Source organism: Lithobates pipiens, unplaced genomic scaffold, assembly GCF_037356315.1.
Source record: "Lithobates pipiens isolate NorthernLeopardFrog02 unplaced genomic scaffold, aLitPip1_a1.2 Scaffold_18, whole genome shotgun sequence".
NCBI lineage: Eukaryota > Metazoa > Chordata > Amphibia > Anura > Ranidae > Lithobates > Lithobates pipiens.
Genome location: NW_027507758.1, coordinates 195,387,909 through 195,404,306, shown reverse-complemented (window position 1 = coordinate 195,404,306; position 16,398 = coordinate 195,387,909). Strand labels below are relative to the sequence as shown.

Genomic DNA, 16,398 nt, shown 5'->3' with positions numbered 1-16,398 from the left:
TCAACCTGATTGAGAAACCCTGTGCATTGAACTGGATCACCCCCAAATCGCTGGGGAAGCAGAGCAGAGCCAGACATACCTCTTATAGAGGTAATACTCGAAGCGGGTGCCTGCACAGAGACTGGCGCAGCAGCAGGAACGGCCTGCGACTCAGGTTGTACCGGAACAGCCACGTGGGGAATTCCAGGTGAGCCGTGGGATTCAGGAGCATTTGTAACACCAAGGCAAACTGATCCATGCGGTGATCTTGCTCATCCAATCTGGTAAAAATATTACCAAGTGGATTCACTGTATCTTCTGAATTCATGGCCTTCACGTACTGTCAGGAACCATGAAACAGACTGAGACAGAAGTACAATCAAATCACATTTGTTTATTAATAATAAAAATAAAAAGGTAAATAGAAAAAAGCGTAGTCAATCATAGCCAGAGTCCAGTAGCCAGATCGGGTAGTCAGCCAGTCCAAAGTTCAATAACCAGATCGGGTAATCAGCCAGTCCAGAAGTCAGGGATCCAAGGAGAGCAACTGCAGGCAGGATAGAAGCCAGGAGGGATGTCAGCAAGCCAGTCTTGAAACAAACAGCAGGAGATGGTTCCTTGTCATGTGCCCAACGTGAAGGCAATGGAGAAATGAGCTGGAAGGCTTTAAATAGGCAGGTCAGACGAGCATCATCGGGAACAGCTGGTAACTGTGGAGAGAGAAGAGAGCTGGCAATTAGCCGACAGCTGAGCGGCCAGCCCAGAGAAGGAAGGGCTAAGCCAGCCCTGACATTAGCTTAATATTGTCCGCAAATACAGAGATTGATCTGTTTACCCCATCCTCCAGGTCAGTTATGAACAAATTAAATAGGATTGGTCACAGCAAAAAACCCTGGGGGACCCCACTACCCACCCCTGACCATTTCGAGTACTGCCCATTTATCACCACCCTCTCAACTCACCCTTGTAGACAGTTTTCAATCCATGCGCCCTGTGATCCATGCCAATGGACTTATTTTGTACAGTAAATGTTTTTGGGGAACTGTGTCAAATGCTTTTGCAAATTTCCAGATACACAACATCTATGGGCCTTCCTTTATCTAGATGGCAACTCACCTCCCCATAGAAGGTTAATAGATTGGTTTGGCAAAAACTATTCATCATGAATCCATGCTGATTACTGCTAATGATACCGTTCTCATGACTAAAATCTTGTATATAGTCCCTTATCATCCCATCCAAGAGCTTGTATACTATTGATGTTAGGCTAACTGGTCTGTAAATCCCATGGATTTATTTTGGGCCCTTCTTAAATATTGGTGCTACATTGGCTTTTCTCCAATCAGTGGGTATCATTCCAGTCAGTAGACTGTCAGTAAAAATTAGGAACAATGGTCTGGCAATTACTTGACTGAGTTCCCTAAGTACCCTCAGGTGCAAGCCATCTGGTCCTGGTGATTTATTAATGTTAAGTTTCCCAAGTCTAATTTTAATTCTGTCATTCTGACATCTTCGCCCGTCTTTCTTCGGGGTCCGCAGAATCCAACTGTGTGACTGGCCGGAGTTGCGTGATGTCACTCCCACGCATGCATGAGGGAGCTACTAGTCACGGCACAGACTTCTGAAGAAATGGCACTAGCGGCCATTCCTTCAGAGCACATGCGCCGATGACATCATCAGAGCAGTATACAGTAGATATCTCCTAAACGGTGCAAGTTTAGGAGATATTTACAGTGCCTATAGGTAAGCCTTATTATAGGCTTACCTATAGGGACAAGCCTTAGAGGGAAGTTTACTTCCTCTTTGCCCCTGTATGTACACACGGTCGGAGATTTCGACAACCAAATCCGTCGGATTTTGTCCGTCGGATCTTGTCCGAAACTGTTGCATACACACGGTCGGACAAAGTTGGCAAAAAATCTGATCTTTCAGAACGTGATGACGTAATTTCGTTACAATGGGACTACATTCAGGCTAGTAGCCAATAGTTTTGATGTAGGAATTTGATCTGAGCATGCGTGGCACTTGGTCCAATAAAAATTCTCTACACATGATCGGAGTATGTCCGATCGGACCGGTTTGTCGGGAAATATTTCCAACAAGTTGGAAAATTGGGTCCGACGGATATTCCGACGGAATCAGTCAGATGCATACCACACACAGTCGGATTATCCGACAACACGGTCCGATAGGACGCATTCCGACGGATTCTCCGATCGTGTGTACAAGGGCTTTAAGTAATGAGCAAACAAAACAGTGCAGAGACAGAGGAAGTCATGGATTTGCTGTATCCAACCATATCATACCTTTGTGAAGGAAGGGTGTCAGGGAGGGAGGGGTGATGTAGGTAGCAATATCATGGGAGGAAGGGGGTTGAAAGGGCCTGGCGCATAATGTTCAGGGGTAATGTGTAGGTTTTGCGAGGGTGAAGGCAGTGACTATGGGTCCGGATGTAAAAGATGGAAAACTCAGGTCATGAAAAGGGAGGTCGATGAGTTCACATTCTATTTCCTCTTTTCAGATCCATTGCAGTACCCCCCCCCCCCCCGTTCCCACAGGTCAAGCTCTCAATGGCTAGTAATAGAATAGAAATAGAAAATAACCTGGAAAATTATGCTGATTTTACAAAGTTCAACCAACAGGCCCAGGCGTTAGATATGTTTAACTTTGATGTTATTCTTTTTCTGGTTTGCTTATTGTCTGGTTCAGATTAGACTTTCTAAGCTAGACAGCTACTTCCTGTTCTTCACCGACAACAGTTTGCCTACTGAGCTGAATTTGGCAGCTCCCAGGCACTTCCTGAAAAGGTTGTCAGTCTCTGTGTGAGAAATAAAACCTAGCTTTCAGTAAGCCCTCTCCTGTCCTGTCCAGCACCACCCAGCACCACTTCCATCCCTCACAGCCTTCTGCAGAAGCAGCAGCCCCCCAAGCCTTGTTTTGGCATAGAGCTGAGAGAAAGTAAGGGAGAGAGAGCAGTCATTGTAAGGCTGTAATGCTGTCAGGTACCATGAAAAAGACAGAAAATGCTGTAAAAATTCCACCTTTTAGTAAAATGGTAAAAATGGTACAACTGGTCAAAACATAGCCAAATCAGGTAGTCAGAACAAGCCAGGAAATCGGGTAGCCCGAGATCAGTGTAGTCAGAGGCAGTAGATAGGATCAGGAACCAGGAACGACATCAGCCAGGCAAGTCTTCAAAAGGAACACAGCAGAGTCTCTATATTTGTTTGACCAAAGCGAAGGCAAGTGATGAAATAAACCAGGCAATTTAAATAGCCAGGAGGGGCTGGCTGTGGACTTGACTGACGAGCAGGAGATGATCAACAGGTGAGCCACTGTGGAACAAGGAATTCTGGCAATTAACCGACAGCTGAGCAACCTGAGCACAGAGAAGGAAGGGCTGACAGTGCAATCCTGACAATACCCCATCCTCAATGACCTCTCCCCCTCAGTGGACCACCAGGTTTGAGGGGAAACATCTATGGAAAGCACGAAGGAGGACAGGAGCATGTACGTCTTAGCCCTTGTACACACGGTCGAACATTCCGATGGACAATGTCCGATAGGACCGTGTTGTCGGATAATCCGACAGTGTGTGGGCTCCATCGGACTGTTTCCGTCGGAGGACCAAGTTTTCCAGTTGGGCTATAAAATTTTCCAACAACATGATCTGATCGGACTTTATCTGATCATGTGTAGAGAATTCCGATCGGACAAAGTGCCACGCATGCTCAGATCAAATTCCTAGACCAAAGCTATTGGCTACTAGTCTGAACGTAGTCCCGTCCTAACGAAATAACGTCATCACGTTAAGTACGATCGGATTTTCTGACAGCTTTGTCCGACTGTGTGTATGCAACAGTTTCGGACAAAATCCGTCGGACAAAATCCGACGGATTTGGTTTTCAGAATGTCTGACCATGTGTACAAGGGCTTAGGATGAAACCCAAGTGCTTTCCTCTGGGCTGTACCCTTTCCAATAAATCAGGTACTGTATGCGCCCACAGAACCTACGGGAGTCAATGTTCGATTCTATCTCATGTGACAGACCTAGCCGGGACAGAGGCTGTTGGAGGGGACAGAATGCGAGCCTCTTGCCTTGCTATTATGGGCCCTGGCATTTGGGGGAACGATGCTCTTTGTGAGCTGTATGCCTGGGGCCCCCTGAGGTGGTGTTACTTGGATTCAGATCCATGCCCCCCCCCCCCCCCCCCAAGACACACAGACTCTGGATATGTATTTGCCATATTAGCAATAGACTGAATCACACTGTTGGGACACAAACTGTTAGATGCTAATGTCATCAACTCCAGCCACCTGTCTGTTGTGTAAATGAGTCTAGTCTGGCTTGTAAGGATATTCCACACGTTGTTGTTTGTGCTAATTAACCCTGTGTTTATGTTTATGGTAATGTGCATTGAATAGTCAATCAGTGAGCTAGGAGACAAAGTCTTACCCTGAAAAGTCCTATCTCTCAGACAACTAGTCTGGGTCAATTATTAGATAATTAGCTCATGCTAATTAGGTTAGGTTTTAGTCTTCTACTGTATTATAAATACTTGTCATTTTGGTTCAAATAAATCAGTCCATGTTGAGCAGCTAAGCAAGTTTCATCTTGTTTTGTGCTTGTGAGCGGTTGGAATATCTGATATCTATATTCAGACTTAGGAAGCGGTATACTGACGGAAGCACTAAATCGGAGTGTGGGATTGGTTCTGTCACTACACTCCTCATGGTTCTCGACCTGCACCGTGTGAGGACATTCATTCGAAATTTGCATGTTAGAAGGAAGGTCTAATGTGTAAGCCATTGGGTTGATCCTACATAGAATACGGAAAGGCGCAATAAATTGTGGTGCCAGATTCAGTGAGGGAACACATAGTCAGAGGTTTCGAGATGACAGCCAGACTCTCTCCCTGCTCTGGTGGGAAGGCACAGGTAGGCATCAGCAGTCAGCATGGAGTCTGTACCTCTCACTGGCACATCGCAAGGACTCCTGGACCTGCACATTAGTGGAGCAAAGATCGTGGCACTGCTCCTCTAATGCAGGAATTCTTTGAGGAACAAAGTGGTCAGGCAACATGGATGGTTGGAAACCATAATAATTCACCATAAACGGAGACAATCAAGAAGCAGTATTGATGGCACTATTGTGAGCAAACTCTGCCCAAGGTAAGAGGTCCGACCAGTGCTTATGATGGTCAGAAATATAGCAGCGTAGAAACTACTCTAAGGCTTGGTTGGTTTGTTTTGCGGCCCCATTGGACTGCAGGTGATATGCAGAGGAGAAGGAATGCTGAATTCCTAACTGTGCACAAAAGCCTCATCAAAACGTGGAGACAAACTGGCTACCCCTGTCAGAGATGATAACCTTGGGTAGCCCATGTAACTGAAAGATCTCCAGAGTAAAAATGGATGCCAGTTCTTTGGATGTGGGCAACTTCTTTAGTGGAATACATTGTGACATTTTCGAGAACTGGTCAACCACCATAAGAATAACTGTTGCCCTGGGCGTTGGGTAACGCCACAATAAAATCCAAAGACAGGTGGGTCCAAGGCCTCTCTCCATTGGGTATGGGTTGTAGGAGGCCCACTGGAAGGTGTCGTGGAGTCTTGCTCTGAGCACACACAGGACAGGCAGCTAGGAAGGCAGTAACATCAGCCCGTAGACTAGGCCACCAGAATTGTTGGGAAATGGCCCAAATGAGTTGATTCTTCCCAGGATAGCCAGCTGTCTTGGGAGAATCGTAAGTCTGGAGCACCGCAGTACGGAGATTTTCTGGGACAAAGCAGCGGTCACAAGATTTCTCAGGAGGAGCATGGACCTGAGCAGCAAGAATTTTGTCACCCAAAGGAGAAGTGAGACTGGTGCGAACTGTAGCCAAGATACGATCAGGAGGAATCATAGGAACCGGAACCGATTCTGACTTGGAAGTGGAGGAAAATTTAACATTTTCATTCTCTTTGGTGGATCAAGGATTTTTTTTACAATCTGATCTCCGAATGATGCATTCTTTCTGTATAAAAAGGGTGGTCTATCAGGCAGTACCTTACATTAAACCTTATCCATGTTCAAAATATTCCAATGTCACATTATTATGGCTCCAATATCCCTATATTGTTCATGAAACTGAGAGATTAATCACCCATTCCTGTTTAGAATCCTGCTGTCTGGATTTAGGTATTAACAGCATACCTGCAGCATACCAGTCTTTAGATGTGGTGGCTGCATTTTTTTACTTTCAAAATATTTTTATTTTTAATTTCAGAAGAAAAACAACACAGAATATTGAAATGACATGCATTGTGTAATTTGACATTGCAATGGGGATGAGGTGGTAAAAACGATCAGTAATCAGGCCCAGTTAGGTCTTTCGAGATTCTTCGATAGCGTTGGGATAATCGACAAAGTTACTTCCCCTTGCATGTCGACCATAAGTTTAAAACAAGAGGGATGAGGCGACAGGTGAAGAAGGGGGGCATCCCTGCCCCGGGCACCCCTAATGGGATCAACTTGTGCCAAGGGGGGACCCCCTCCACCACCACCACGCCCCCACCTCAAGACCATCAAACGAGCAAACAATCACTAGGGGAGTTGATGTCAAGGAACCTCCATTGGGAAACTAGGAAGGCTACTAGGCTTTCATTGCTATCAGCGCATATTAGTCAAACCGGAATAGAACATCCTTCAAAAACATATTATTATGATGAAGAAGAGAAAGGGAGAGAATAAGAAGAGAGAAAGAAAAGAACAGGGAGCAGAGCATGTGCCAAACCTTAGTTTGTAGGTTCTAGTTGGTTGGGGAGAACCCCTGGCGTAAGTGAGACTCCTTGAGATGGGACCAAGGTTCCCAGACTATTTCAAATTTTTGGGATGTGTCCGTGAGGATACTAATTTTTTTTGGGACATAATCCAAGAGATCTTGTGTTGCGCTGCCGCAATGAAGATCTTGGGCTGTTAGCAATGGTGAGCTTTGCTCCTAGGAAAATAAAGTGGATTATTTTTTGTTTAGGCTTGGGGATTTGTGGAATATGGGTGTTAAGTAGGCAGACTACTGGGAACCTGGGAACTCAGGTTAAAAACCCGTCATATGTTAACATATGCCATCAAAATTCAAACCCATGTTAAATAATAAGGGAGAAAGGAAGAGGGGCTCCAATGTGTAGTATAAGTATAAATACATTTTATTACATCAACATCCACACTTACAGTTCATCAGTTTCTAGCGCTTGTAAACAAAGGATACTTCCAGTCTCGGCCGTGACCGGAAGTGACGACAATGACACCTGGCTCCTCACTGAAGCATTGCGTCACCGTTCACGTGACTTTCCGTTGTTTCCTTTGTTTGTATCCTTTGTTTACAAGCGCTAGAAACTCTGCTTAACTGTCAGCCCCTGTACACACGGTCGGAGATTTCCACAACCAAATCCGTCGGATTTTGCCCGTCGGATTTTTTCCGTCCGATCTTGTCCGAAACTGTTGCATACACACGGTCGGACAAAGTTGGCAAAAAATCCGATCTTTCAGAACGTGATGACGTAATTTCGTTACGATGGCACTATATTCAGGCTAGTAGCCAATAGCTTTGATGTAGGAATTTGATCTGAGCATGCGTGGCGCTTGGTCCGATCAAAATTCTCTACACATGATCGGAGTATGTCTGATCGGCCCAGTTGGTCGGGAAATATTTCCAACATGTTGGAAAATTGGGTCCGACGGATATTCTGACGGAATCAGTCCGATGCATACCACACACAGTCGGATTATCCGACGACACGGTCCAATAGGACACATTTCGACGGATTCTCCGACCGTGTGTACAAGGGCTAAGTGTGGATGTTGATGTAATAAAATTTATTTTTACTTATACTACACATTAGAGCCCCTCTTCCTCTCTCCCTTATTATTTAACATGGGTTTGAATAGTTAACATATGATGGGCTGAACCTGTGAAGAGTGGAGGAGAAATCTACAGCCAGTGTATATACAGTGACATATGGCCTGTAGTGGCCGCTATTTGAGGTGATAGGCTGGAGGAAACAAGGGGCGCACTCCGGAGCACATTTGAACACTGAGCATCGGTGGACTGACACTGTTTGAAGTGAATTGCACCTATTTTTGCATGATCAATTCGAACACTTTTTTTTAGGAAAGATCATTCATTACTTTGGGACTTGTTAAGAAAGTTATTCGGTCACATGATTATATTATTAGTGTGATACATGGATGCACGGATGCACTTTGGAAATTATTTACCAGCATTCTGCACTTTATCCAGCTGTTTTGACAATATTGTGATATATGAGTTGCACTCTAATTTGTGGGTTTGCACTTTGTTTTAGCTGATTTTGCACATTACCACGGAAATATGTTTGCACATTCATGATCGATTGCACTTTATTATTGATGTGAATTATTTTATGTGATAATTGATGGTATTTATTTTTTTATATACACATATTATTTAATAGGAAGTAAGGTAGCGCCACATATTATTTATGAATTTACCTGTATAAGACAGGTATCTGCTCCCCCCTGAAAGGTACCAAATGTGACATCGGAGGGGGGATTCCGAAAAGTGGAAGTTTGATTTTTGGGTGGAACTCTGCTTTAAGTTCTGCTTTCAGTTTTTGGTATAAGGGCTGGTAGTTGTTAGCGTAGAAGGAGCCTGTGCATGCTGTCAGGGTAATCCATAGGTATCTGATTGAAGATAAACTCTATTCAAACCTAAAGGACTTTTGAATAAGAGAGACTGTGGAAGGTGGGAGAGAGACATTTAAGGCTTGTGATTTGGAGTAATTAACCTGGAACCCTGAAATTTTGGATAAGTCTGTTAGGACGTTGCAGAGGTTGGGTAGAGAAGTTAGGGGGGAAGTCAGGAATAAGAGTATATCATCCGCAAAGAGTGCGCATTTGTGATTTTGGTCACCACAGAATACTGCTTTAATATTGGGATTTTGGCACATGGCTATGGCTAGGGTTTCAATGGCCATGGCAAAGATAAGTGGGGAGAGCAGGCAACCCTGTCTGTGCCTCTGGCTATGTCTATTGGGGTTGAGTAGTGATCTTGTAAATGGATTTGAGCCTTAGGCTGGGAGTAGAGGCCATGTATCAACCCTGTGAAGCGCAGGCTGAAACCCCATTGCTCCAAGCGGGAGAAGATGTATGACCAGGACACGGAGTCAAAGGCTTTCTGCAGATCGAGTGCAAGGAACAGACCCAGTTTTGGTCCACTGTCCCAATTGGTTTGCAGTATCAAGACACTTTTGACTGCCTGTGTTACTTGATCCGGACCCTGTCAACCTGGGATGAAACCCACCTGGTCTTCATGGATATATTTACTGATAAAGGAAGAGAGACGGTTGGCTAAAATTTTGGTTAGTATATTCAGTTCCTTATTTATGAGGCAAATGGGGCAATAATGCTGTCTTCTTCTGGGTTTTTGCCTGGTTTGGGTATGACCGTGATGTATGCTGTGTTGAGTTGGGTGCCCAAGGGGATGCCCTGTGTTTTGGCTTTAAATTGTCATGTGCGTGGCTAGGGTGCCTGCAAAGGCCTTGTAGTATGGGACGGACATGCCATCAGGTCCAGAGGCAGAGCTCTTTTTGAGGCCCTTAATGACTGTCTTCACCTCCTGCTCCTCCGTGATGGCTGCCTCTAGGAGATCTCTGTGTTCAGTATCTAGGGATGGAATGTGAAGGCCATAGAGAAACCTGGCTATCGAGTCTATGGTGGGCCTGCGATGGAGAGCTATAAAGTTTGGAATAGAAGTCTTGGAATGCCTCTAGGATCTTGGCAGGGTTGGCTGTAGGTTCCTGATCGGCAATTTGAATCTTGAGCATGTTATGGACCCTTGATTGGGGGTTAATTTGGCAGCTAGTAATGGTCCTATCCTGTCTTTTTATGTGTAAAATGTATTGCCATTCCAGCGTGGATTTTTCTGCTTTTGTTGAAAGGGCCATGTTGAGTTCCAGTCTGGCTTTGTCTATTTGGGCTATTGAGGTGCTAGAGGGGTTCTTTTTGTGTTGCAACCACAGGGCTGTGTAGGTCCTCTCCAACCACTCAATGTCAACTTTGCATTCTCTCTTGATTTCGATGGCTATCTGGATGATCTTTGCCCTGATGAAGGCCTTATGGGCCTCCCACAGGGTTTCTGCTGAGATTCCCTCCATGTTGTTGAGCTTGAAGTATTCCCGAAGTAAGTTATTTATTTCTATGGCTCTGACAGGGTCAGAGAGAATGGATTAATTCAGTCTCCAGTGCTCCTGTTTAGCAATATGGACACTAGATCATATAGACATGATTACTAAAGAGTGGTCATGACAGAGCTGTATCTCTAAATGGAGAATTGAGAACAGCAGGCAGGAGAGATGAGGGAACCAGGATATGGTCAATCCTGGCGTATGTGTTGTGTGGGAGTGGGTAATGAGAGAAGTCCCTCTTGGAGGGGTATAATTCTCACCAGACATCCGCTAGTCCCAGAGCATGAAGTGGCTTGGCAATTATGAGGTTTGCTCTGGTGGGTTGGGTCAGTTGGGCCATGGGAGGCTTGGATTTGTCTAACCCCTGGTCAAATGCCACGCTTGAGTTCCCGCCCAATACGATCGTGCCTTCCAAAAGAGGGTTCAGTGTGTCCGTGAGGAGTTAGAATTGTTTTTGTCCATTATTGGAGGAGTAATAGGATACAAGGGAGTATAGGTGTCCTTCTATCGTGCCCTTTACCAGGAGCAACCTGCCCTTTAAATTCAGAAAGACACTCAAATTTACAGAATTTGGAGATGAGGATCGCTACCCCTCTGGTTTTATTTTCGGGATTGGCCAAGTAGAAATTGGGAAAGTGGGAGTGGAGGAATTTGGGACTGTACCGTATAAGGAAGTGAGTCTCCTGAATCATGAAGATGTCTAGTTTCAGGGATTTGTAACTGTCAAAAACGTTCCTCTGTTTCAGGGGAGAGTTTAGGCCCTGGACGTTGTGGGTGGCTATTTTAAGAACACTCTTTGTGGGATCAGCCATGGTTTTCAGGATGAGCTATGTCATTGCCTCTACCGTCACTCACCCTGGCGACTTCTGTCAGAGAGTCGATGAGGAGGATCTCCCGTTGGGTCACCTGGCCTCTTGGAGCACATCGCTTGAACGGCATTAAGGTGAGCTGCAATAGATGTAGAAGTTAGGCACATGTAGAGAAAGTAAAAGAAAAGTAAAGGAGCAGTAGGAAGAAAGGGACAGAGTAGAGAGATAAAGATCTCCTAGCGTAAGAGAGCTGGACTCGGGGAGGGAGATACCCTCCAAGAACCTCTAAACAGGTATAAAAGTAAGGGTCTGTCCTATGGAGCAACAGATAGCCTAACCCCCGGCTTCCTGGGAGATATACTTGAGGTGGAGGAGGAGTTTTTCCCCATCTGAAAAATTGGAGAAAGAGTTGTTCTTTCCTTTATTGGAGAACTCCACTGCAAACGGGAAGGCCCATTTGTATTTAGTGTCCTTTTGTGTCAGAACTGAAAGCAACGGTTTCAGTGATCTTCTGCGCTGCATTGTGGAGGGGGAGAGGTCTGCAAAGAACTGAATTGAGTGACCATGGTACTGCACCCAGGGCATGGACCTTGATTGTTTCATGACTTCCTCCTTCACTGCATAGTAATGAGGTTTGGCAATGATGTCTCTCGATGTGCCGTCCTTCCTGGGGGGCCTAGAGTTCTGTGGGCTCTGTCCAGCTCCAGGTGGTGCTGGGGGATATTTGGGATCAGGTTCTTGATTCCATCCTGTACCGTTGCAGGGACGTTAGTGATGGACTCGGGGAGACCCCTGATTCTGATATTGGATCTGTTCTCTAAATCATTGATTCTGGATAAGGCAACATCCAGTTGTTCCTGTATTGTCTGGATATGGTCTGAGTTTTGATTTGTTGCTGTGACAGTTTTGTCTAACTTGTTTTCAATTGTTTCCATTCTGGCTCCCAGGTTCTGGAAATCTGATTTTAAGCCCCCTGTGATCTTAGAAGCTGTTTGAGCTAGGCCTCTTTCCAAGACTTCAGGCAGGAGACAGTGACATGGTCTGCTGGTTACTCACATGGCCCATTGGGGTGAAGTTCAGAGTCACCAGGGCTATCATCTGGCTGTGTTCCTGGGGATCCTCAGAGCTGGATGCATGGGGCTTCGCTGCGGCCGCCATCTTGGATCCGCCTTGTGTATCATCGCTGCTGAATTGCAACCTGAGGTTTCTCCTAGCTGGTCAGGCATAGAAGGGGGTCCCGGGTGCCTGGTGGGGATGCCGTGGCTGCTGGAAGCTCCATTCCCTGTGCGCTGTGTGAGGTGCTGTGGGCACCGCTGTGCTGGGGTGGTGAGGAGCTCCTGGCTCATGCACACTTCTGCATTCTTTTTTTAGGGCTTTTTTTTCTTCTGTCTTCACCTGCTAATCCAACCAGTATCATACCTCCTGTATTAGAGCACAGGGGGACCATTGGACAGCCAAATTACCAGTCTGGAGGGAGGGGAGTGTTAGATGTACTAGCAGATTTAAGTACACTAACAAATTGAAGCCAAACTCCAGCTCACACTGCAGTTAGGATAAAGGTTTTACATGAGTAAATAAAAGCTGATCATTGTAAGCATCCCTGCCAGTGGTGAATGGTCTCAACCCTGATACATTTGTAGGAGAGCTTTTTCTTTTGAAAAACAACAGACTTACTGGCTGGATCACCAGATGAAAATAAAGGAAAGAAAGCCTAAAACATATCTAAGAATTGGTAAGTTGATAAATAATAAATATTTGCTTTTGGGTCTAAACAAGTAAAATGTTACTAAACCCAGGACACTGCATTCACTGTATTCAGTCTCCCGCAGTACACAGAACATGTAAATGCAATGTTAGTAAATATAAACTGCTAAATACCTTTTCTTATCAGCAGTATATAGCAGTCTTATGACTTCTATCAGTGCCTGGTTAAAGCTTGTGGGGGGAGTTTTCATTCTACTCTGACTGTCCTATAAGGCTGCAGGACCCGACCCTCTGTCTGGACAGTGCTGATCATATGCACCTTCCCTAGAAGAAAAAAACTCTCTAGCAATACACACCAAACTGAGCATGAGCAGAGTGCCCCCAAGGCTCTGTACTGCCAGGATATGGATTGGGGACTGTGGAACAAGGGGAGGAACAAAGGATATAGGATCAAACAGTCTTTAGACAATGTGCAGGATAACCCCTAGGTTCCACAGTGAGTATAACCAGTATGCTTTACATATTGCATATGCGTACTGATTTTACCCCTTTCCTGACCAGGGCATTATTTGCTATTTGGCAATTTAACTGGTAATTGCCCGGTCATGCAATGCTGTACCCAAATTTAATTTATATAAAAAAAGAAATCCCAATAAGTGCAGATTAATTGGTTTGCATGAAAGATATAATGCCTCCAATCTATGGTGTGTATATATACTGGGGCTTTTTTTTGTTTGTTTTTTAAATACTACTATTGGCGTCGATCAGGGACCGTGATGTGGAGGGCAATCTGATTAACTACCACGGACATCACCAGGGACACTAAAAAACAATCTGTACTAAAAATATGCACTGTCACTGTACTAATGATGATGGCTGGGAAGGGGTTAACACTTAGGGGCAATCAAAGGGTTAACTGTGTGTTTATAATGTTTACTTTGTGTGCTGTGTTGTGTTCTTACCAAGCGATGTGCCGGTTTTTAAGTTTTGCTTTGCAGAGAGAAAAAAACAGCCCATTACCACTGTCAAAAGAGAGCTCTGTGTTGTTTACCTACACAGAGCTCACTTCTATCATTCACTCAGCTGATTAGCGAGTGAATTTGACTTATGACTTATGACCGGGACCCGCTGATCAGCTTGTGCTGCAGTGAATGACAGCACAGCAGAGGCAGTGGGTGTGCGCACGTTCATCCCCCAACCTAAAAGAAAGTGGATCACGTACATGTATGTGATCTGGCACAGGGGTCCTGCTCTACCGCAGTATATCTGTCTGCTGTAGGCGGTCCCTAAGTGGTTAATACTTACTCCATTGTTAAATACTTACCTGCCTCCTGTCACAATCAAGCCCACTACAGCTCTTCTCCCTTTACTTCCTGGTTTCATAGGAGAGGAGTGGGAGCCATAGGCTCCTGTTGCTGTCAGTCAAATCCTATGAGGAGGGAGTCGGGGGCATGGCGTGGGAGTGTGCCCGCACAGGTTTTCTGTGCGGGCATCCACAGAAATAAGGAGCACAGGCAGTGCCGACAGTGGACCACCAAAGAAAAAGTAAGGGGCTGCTCTGTGCAATATCATTGTACAGAACAGGTCAGTATAAATTATTATTAAAAAAAAAACAGCCTTTAGAACAACTTAAATATTTGATAGGATACCTCCTATAGGGTTCCCAGGCAGTGGTAATTGCTGAAGTTGACAGAACCACATGCATTCTGAATAAACCAGTAACTGGGTTGACATTACTATGACACTAATACTAAATTAGTAAAAGTGGTTGCAAAGCCTTATGCCGCGTACACACGATCGGACTTTCCGGCGGACTTGGTCAATTCGATTGTGTGTGGGCTCCAGCGGACTTTTTGTTCCCAAAAGTCAGACGGACCTAGAAATAAGACTGGCTTCAAATTTGTCAGCCAGACTCGGCCTTTAGCAGACAATCCGTTCGTCTGTGTGCTAGTCCGACGGACTAAAACCGACGCTAGGGCAGCTATTGGCTACTGGCTATGAACTTCCTTACTCTACATCATCACGTCGAATCCGTCTGACTATTGGAGTGATCGTGTGTGGCCAAGTCCGTTCGTTTGAAAGTCCAGCGGACCTCAGCTGCAAAGTCTGTCGGATTGTACGCCAGACCAAGTCCATCAAAAAGTCCAGTCGTGTGTACGCGGCATTAAGGTTTTTCCAGAAGAGGATTGGGGCAGCTCTGTGCAAAACATTGCACAGAGCAGGTAAGTACAGGCATGTTTTTCATAAAAATAAAATAAAAATAAGAATGTCTACAATCACTTTAAAGCGGAGGTCCACCCTAAAGTGGACCTTCCGCTCATCGGAACCCCCCCCCCCTCCAGTGCCACAATCGGCACCTTTCAGGGGGGAGGGGGGTGCAGTTACCTGGATAATCCAGGTAACTGCACCCACTTCCGGGATAGCTCTCTGCGGAAAGGGGCGTAACTTACGCCCCTTTCCGCAAGTGCCTGCCCCTTCCCGCAAGTGCCCCGGTGCCTGCTGGGAAACACACAGATCCCAGAGGCAGCGGGGAGCGTCCTTATTGCGCAGCGCGATTCGCGCATGCGCAGTAGGGAACCGGGAAATGAAGCCAAAAGGCTCCATTTCCTGATTCCCATACCCAAGATGGCGGCGGCAGGACCCGACAGACGACCTAGAGATCGGCTTCGGGTGCCGACATCGCGGGCGCGCTGGACAGGTAAGTGTCACTATTATAAAAGTCAGCAGCTGCAGTATTTGTAGCTGCTGGCTTTTAAAAAAAAAAAAAACACGGAGTCCCGGTGGACTCCCGCTTTAATTAAGAAATTTTGCAGTTAGTCAATCTATGTGATAATGAATGATAGAGAAAATGCACTACATAACACAGGCAGTACCAGTAGAATGCTAAATGGAAACTGCAGTTTATCAAAGTCCTGCTGTAGCTGCTCTCTGATACATTGGTAATAAGCTCATTTACTAATTTGTTCTGCAACAAACCAAGTGTTTTACTGAATGGTAGCTCAGGGAAGCTGCAGTGTGATGAATCTACAAGGGAAACTTTCGGGGGGGTCACAGAAGGCAACATAAATGGCAATCAGTTATGAAGTTAAATATAACTTGAAGGCGCCTACAGATGAGCTTTAACTGCCAGTCACAAGCAAAACAATTTAATTATAAAATCAGAAATTAAACTGCTTAATTCCATTTTTTAAAGGCTTTTAAAGTTAAGCTCAAATGCCAACTGGTTGTACTAGCTATAGTATCCGATAAGAAATCTACAAAATAAAATGTCTTACCTTACGAAGTTTCTGTCAAATTATTTTAAAGCCATGCCAAAGTTGACAAAAATATCAATTTTTGCTGTAGTTTAGATCCACTTGTTTTCTGGTAAAAACTAAAAATAAAAATTGAATTGAGCTTTTACTGTGCAGCCTAAAACTGAAAGTACATTTCTACATATTTTACTTCCTGGACAAGTCATGTAAGCTGCCTGTAAGAGCCTATAACATTTTCTGAATCTTTACAAGGGAGTGTCAGACAAACCAGAACGGTGCAATGGCTTTAAAATAAACATGCTCGGCAGTGACAGATTTCACAACAGTTATCACAAAATTTACAGCTTCATTGTACACGGTTATTAATGTGTAGCAAAATAAATAAATAGAGACTATATTTTTATTTAGATTATATTCTTTTTTTTTTTTTATCAGAAAAAGGTTTTATT

At 44.9% G+C, this 16,398-nt stretch overlaps 1 protein-coding gene across 2 annotated transcripts in view; it reads right to left on the bottom strand.

Moving 5' to 3' along the window:
• The window catches only part of NLRC4 (NLR family CARD domain containing 4), a 233,064-nt gene extending 216,910 nt beyond the window's left edge, over positions 1-16,154 (bottom strand). The window contains exons 1-2 of one of the 2 annotated variants that reach the window (XM_077486500.1): positions 15,971-16,154; positions 11,038-11,130 (exon numbers count right to left, since the gene is read on the bottom strand). The gene's annotated coding sequence lies outside the window, so the exon portion shown is untranslated. The remainder of the gene's footprint in view (positions 1-11,037; positions 11,131-15,970) is intronic. The other variant, XM_077486501.1, reaches the window with a different exon arrangement.
• Positions 16,155-16,398: the final 244 nt, after the last annotated feature.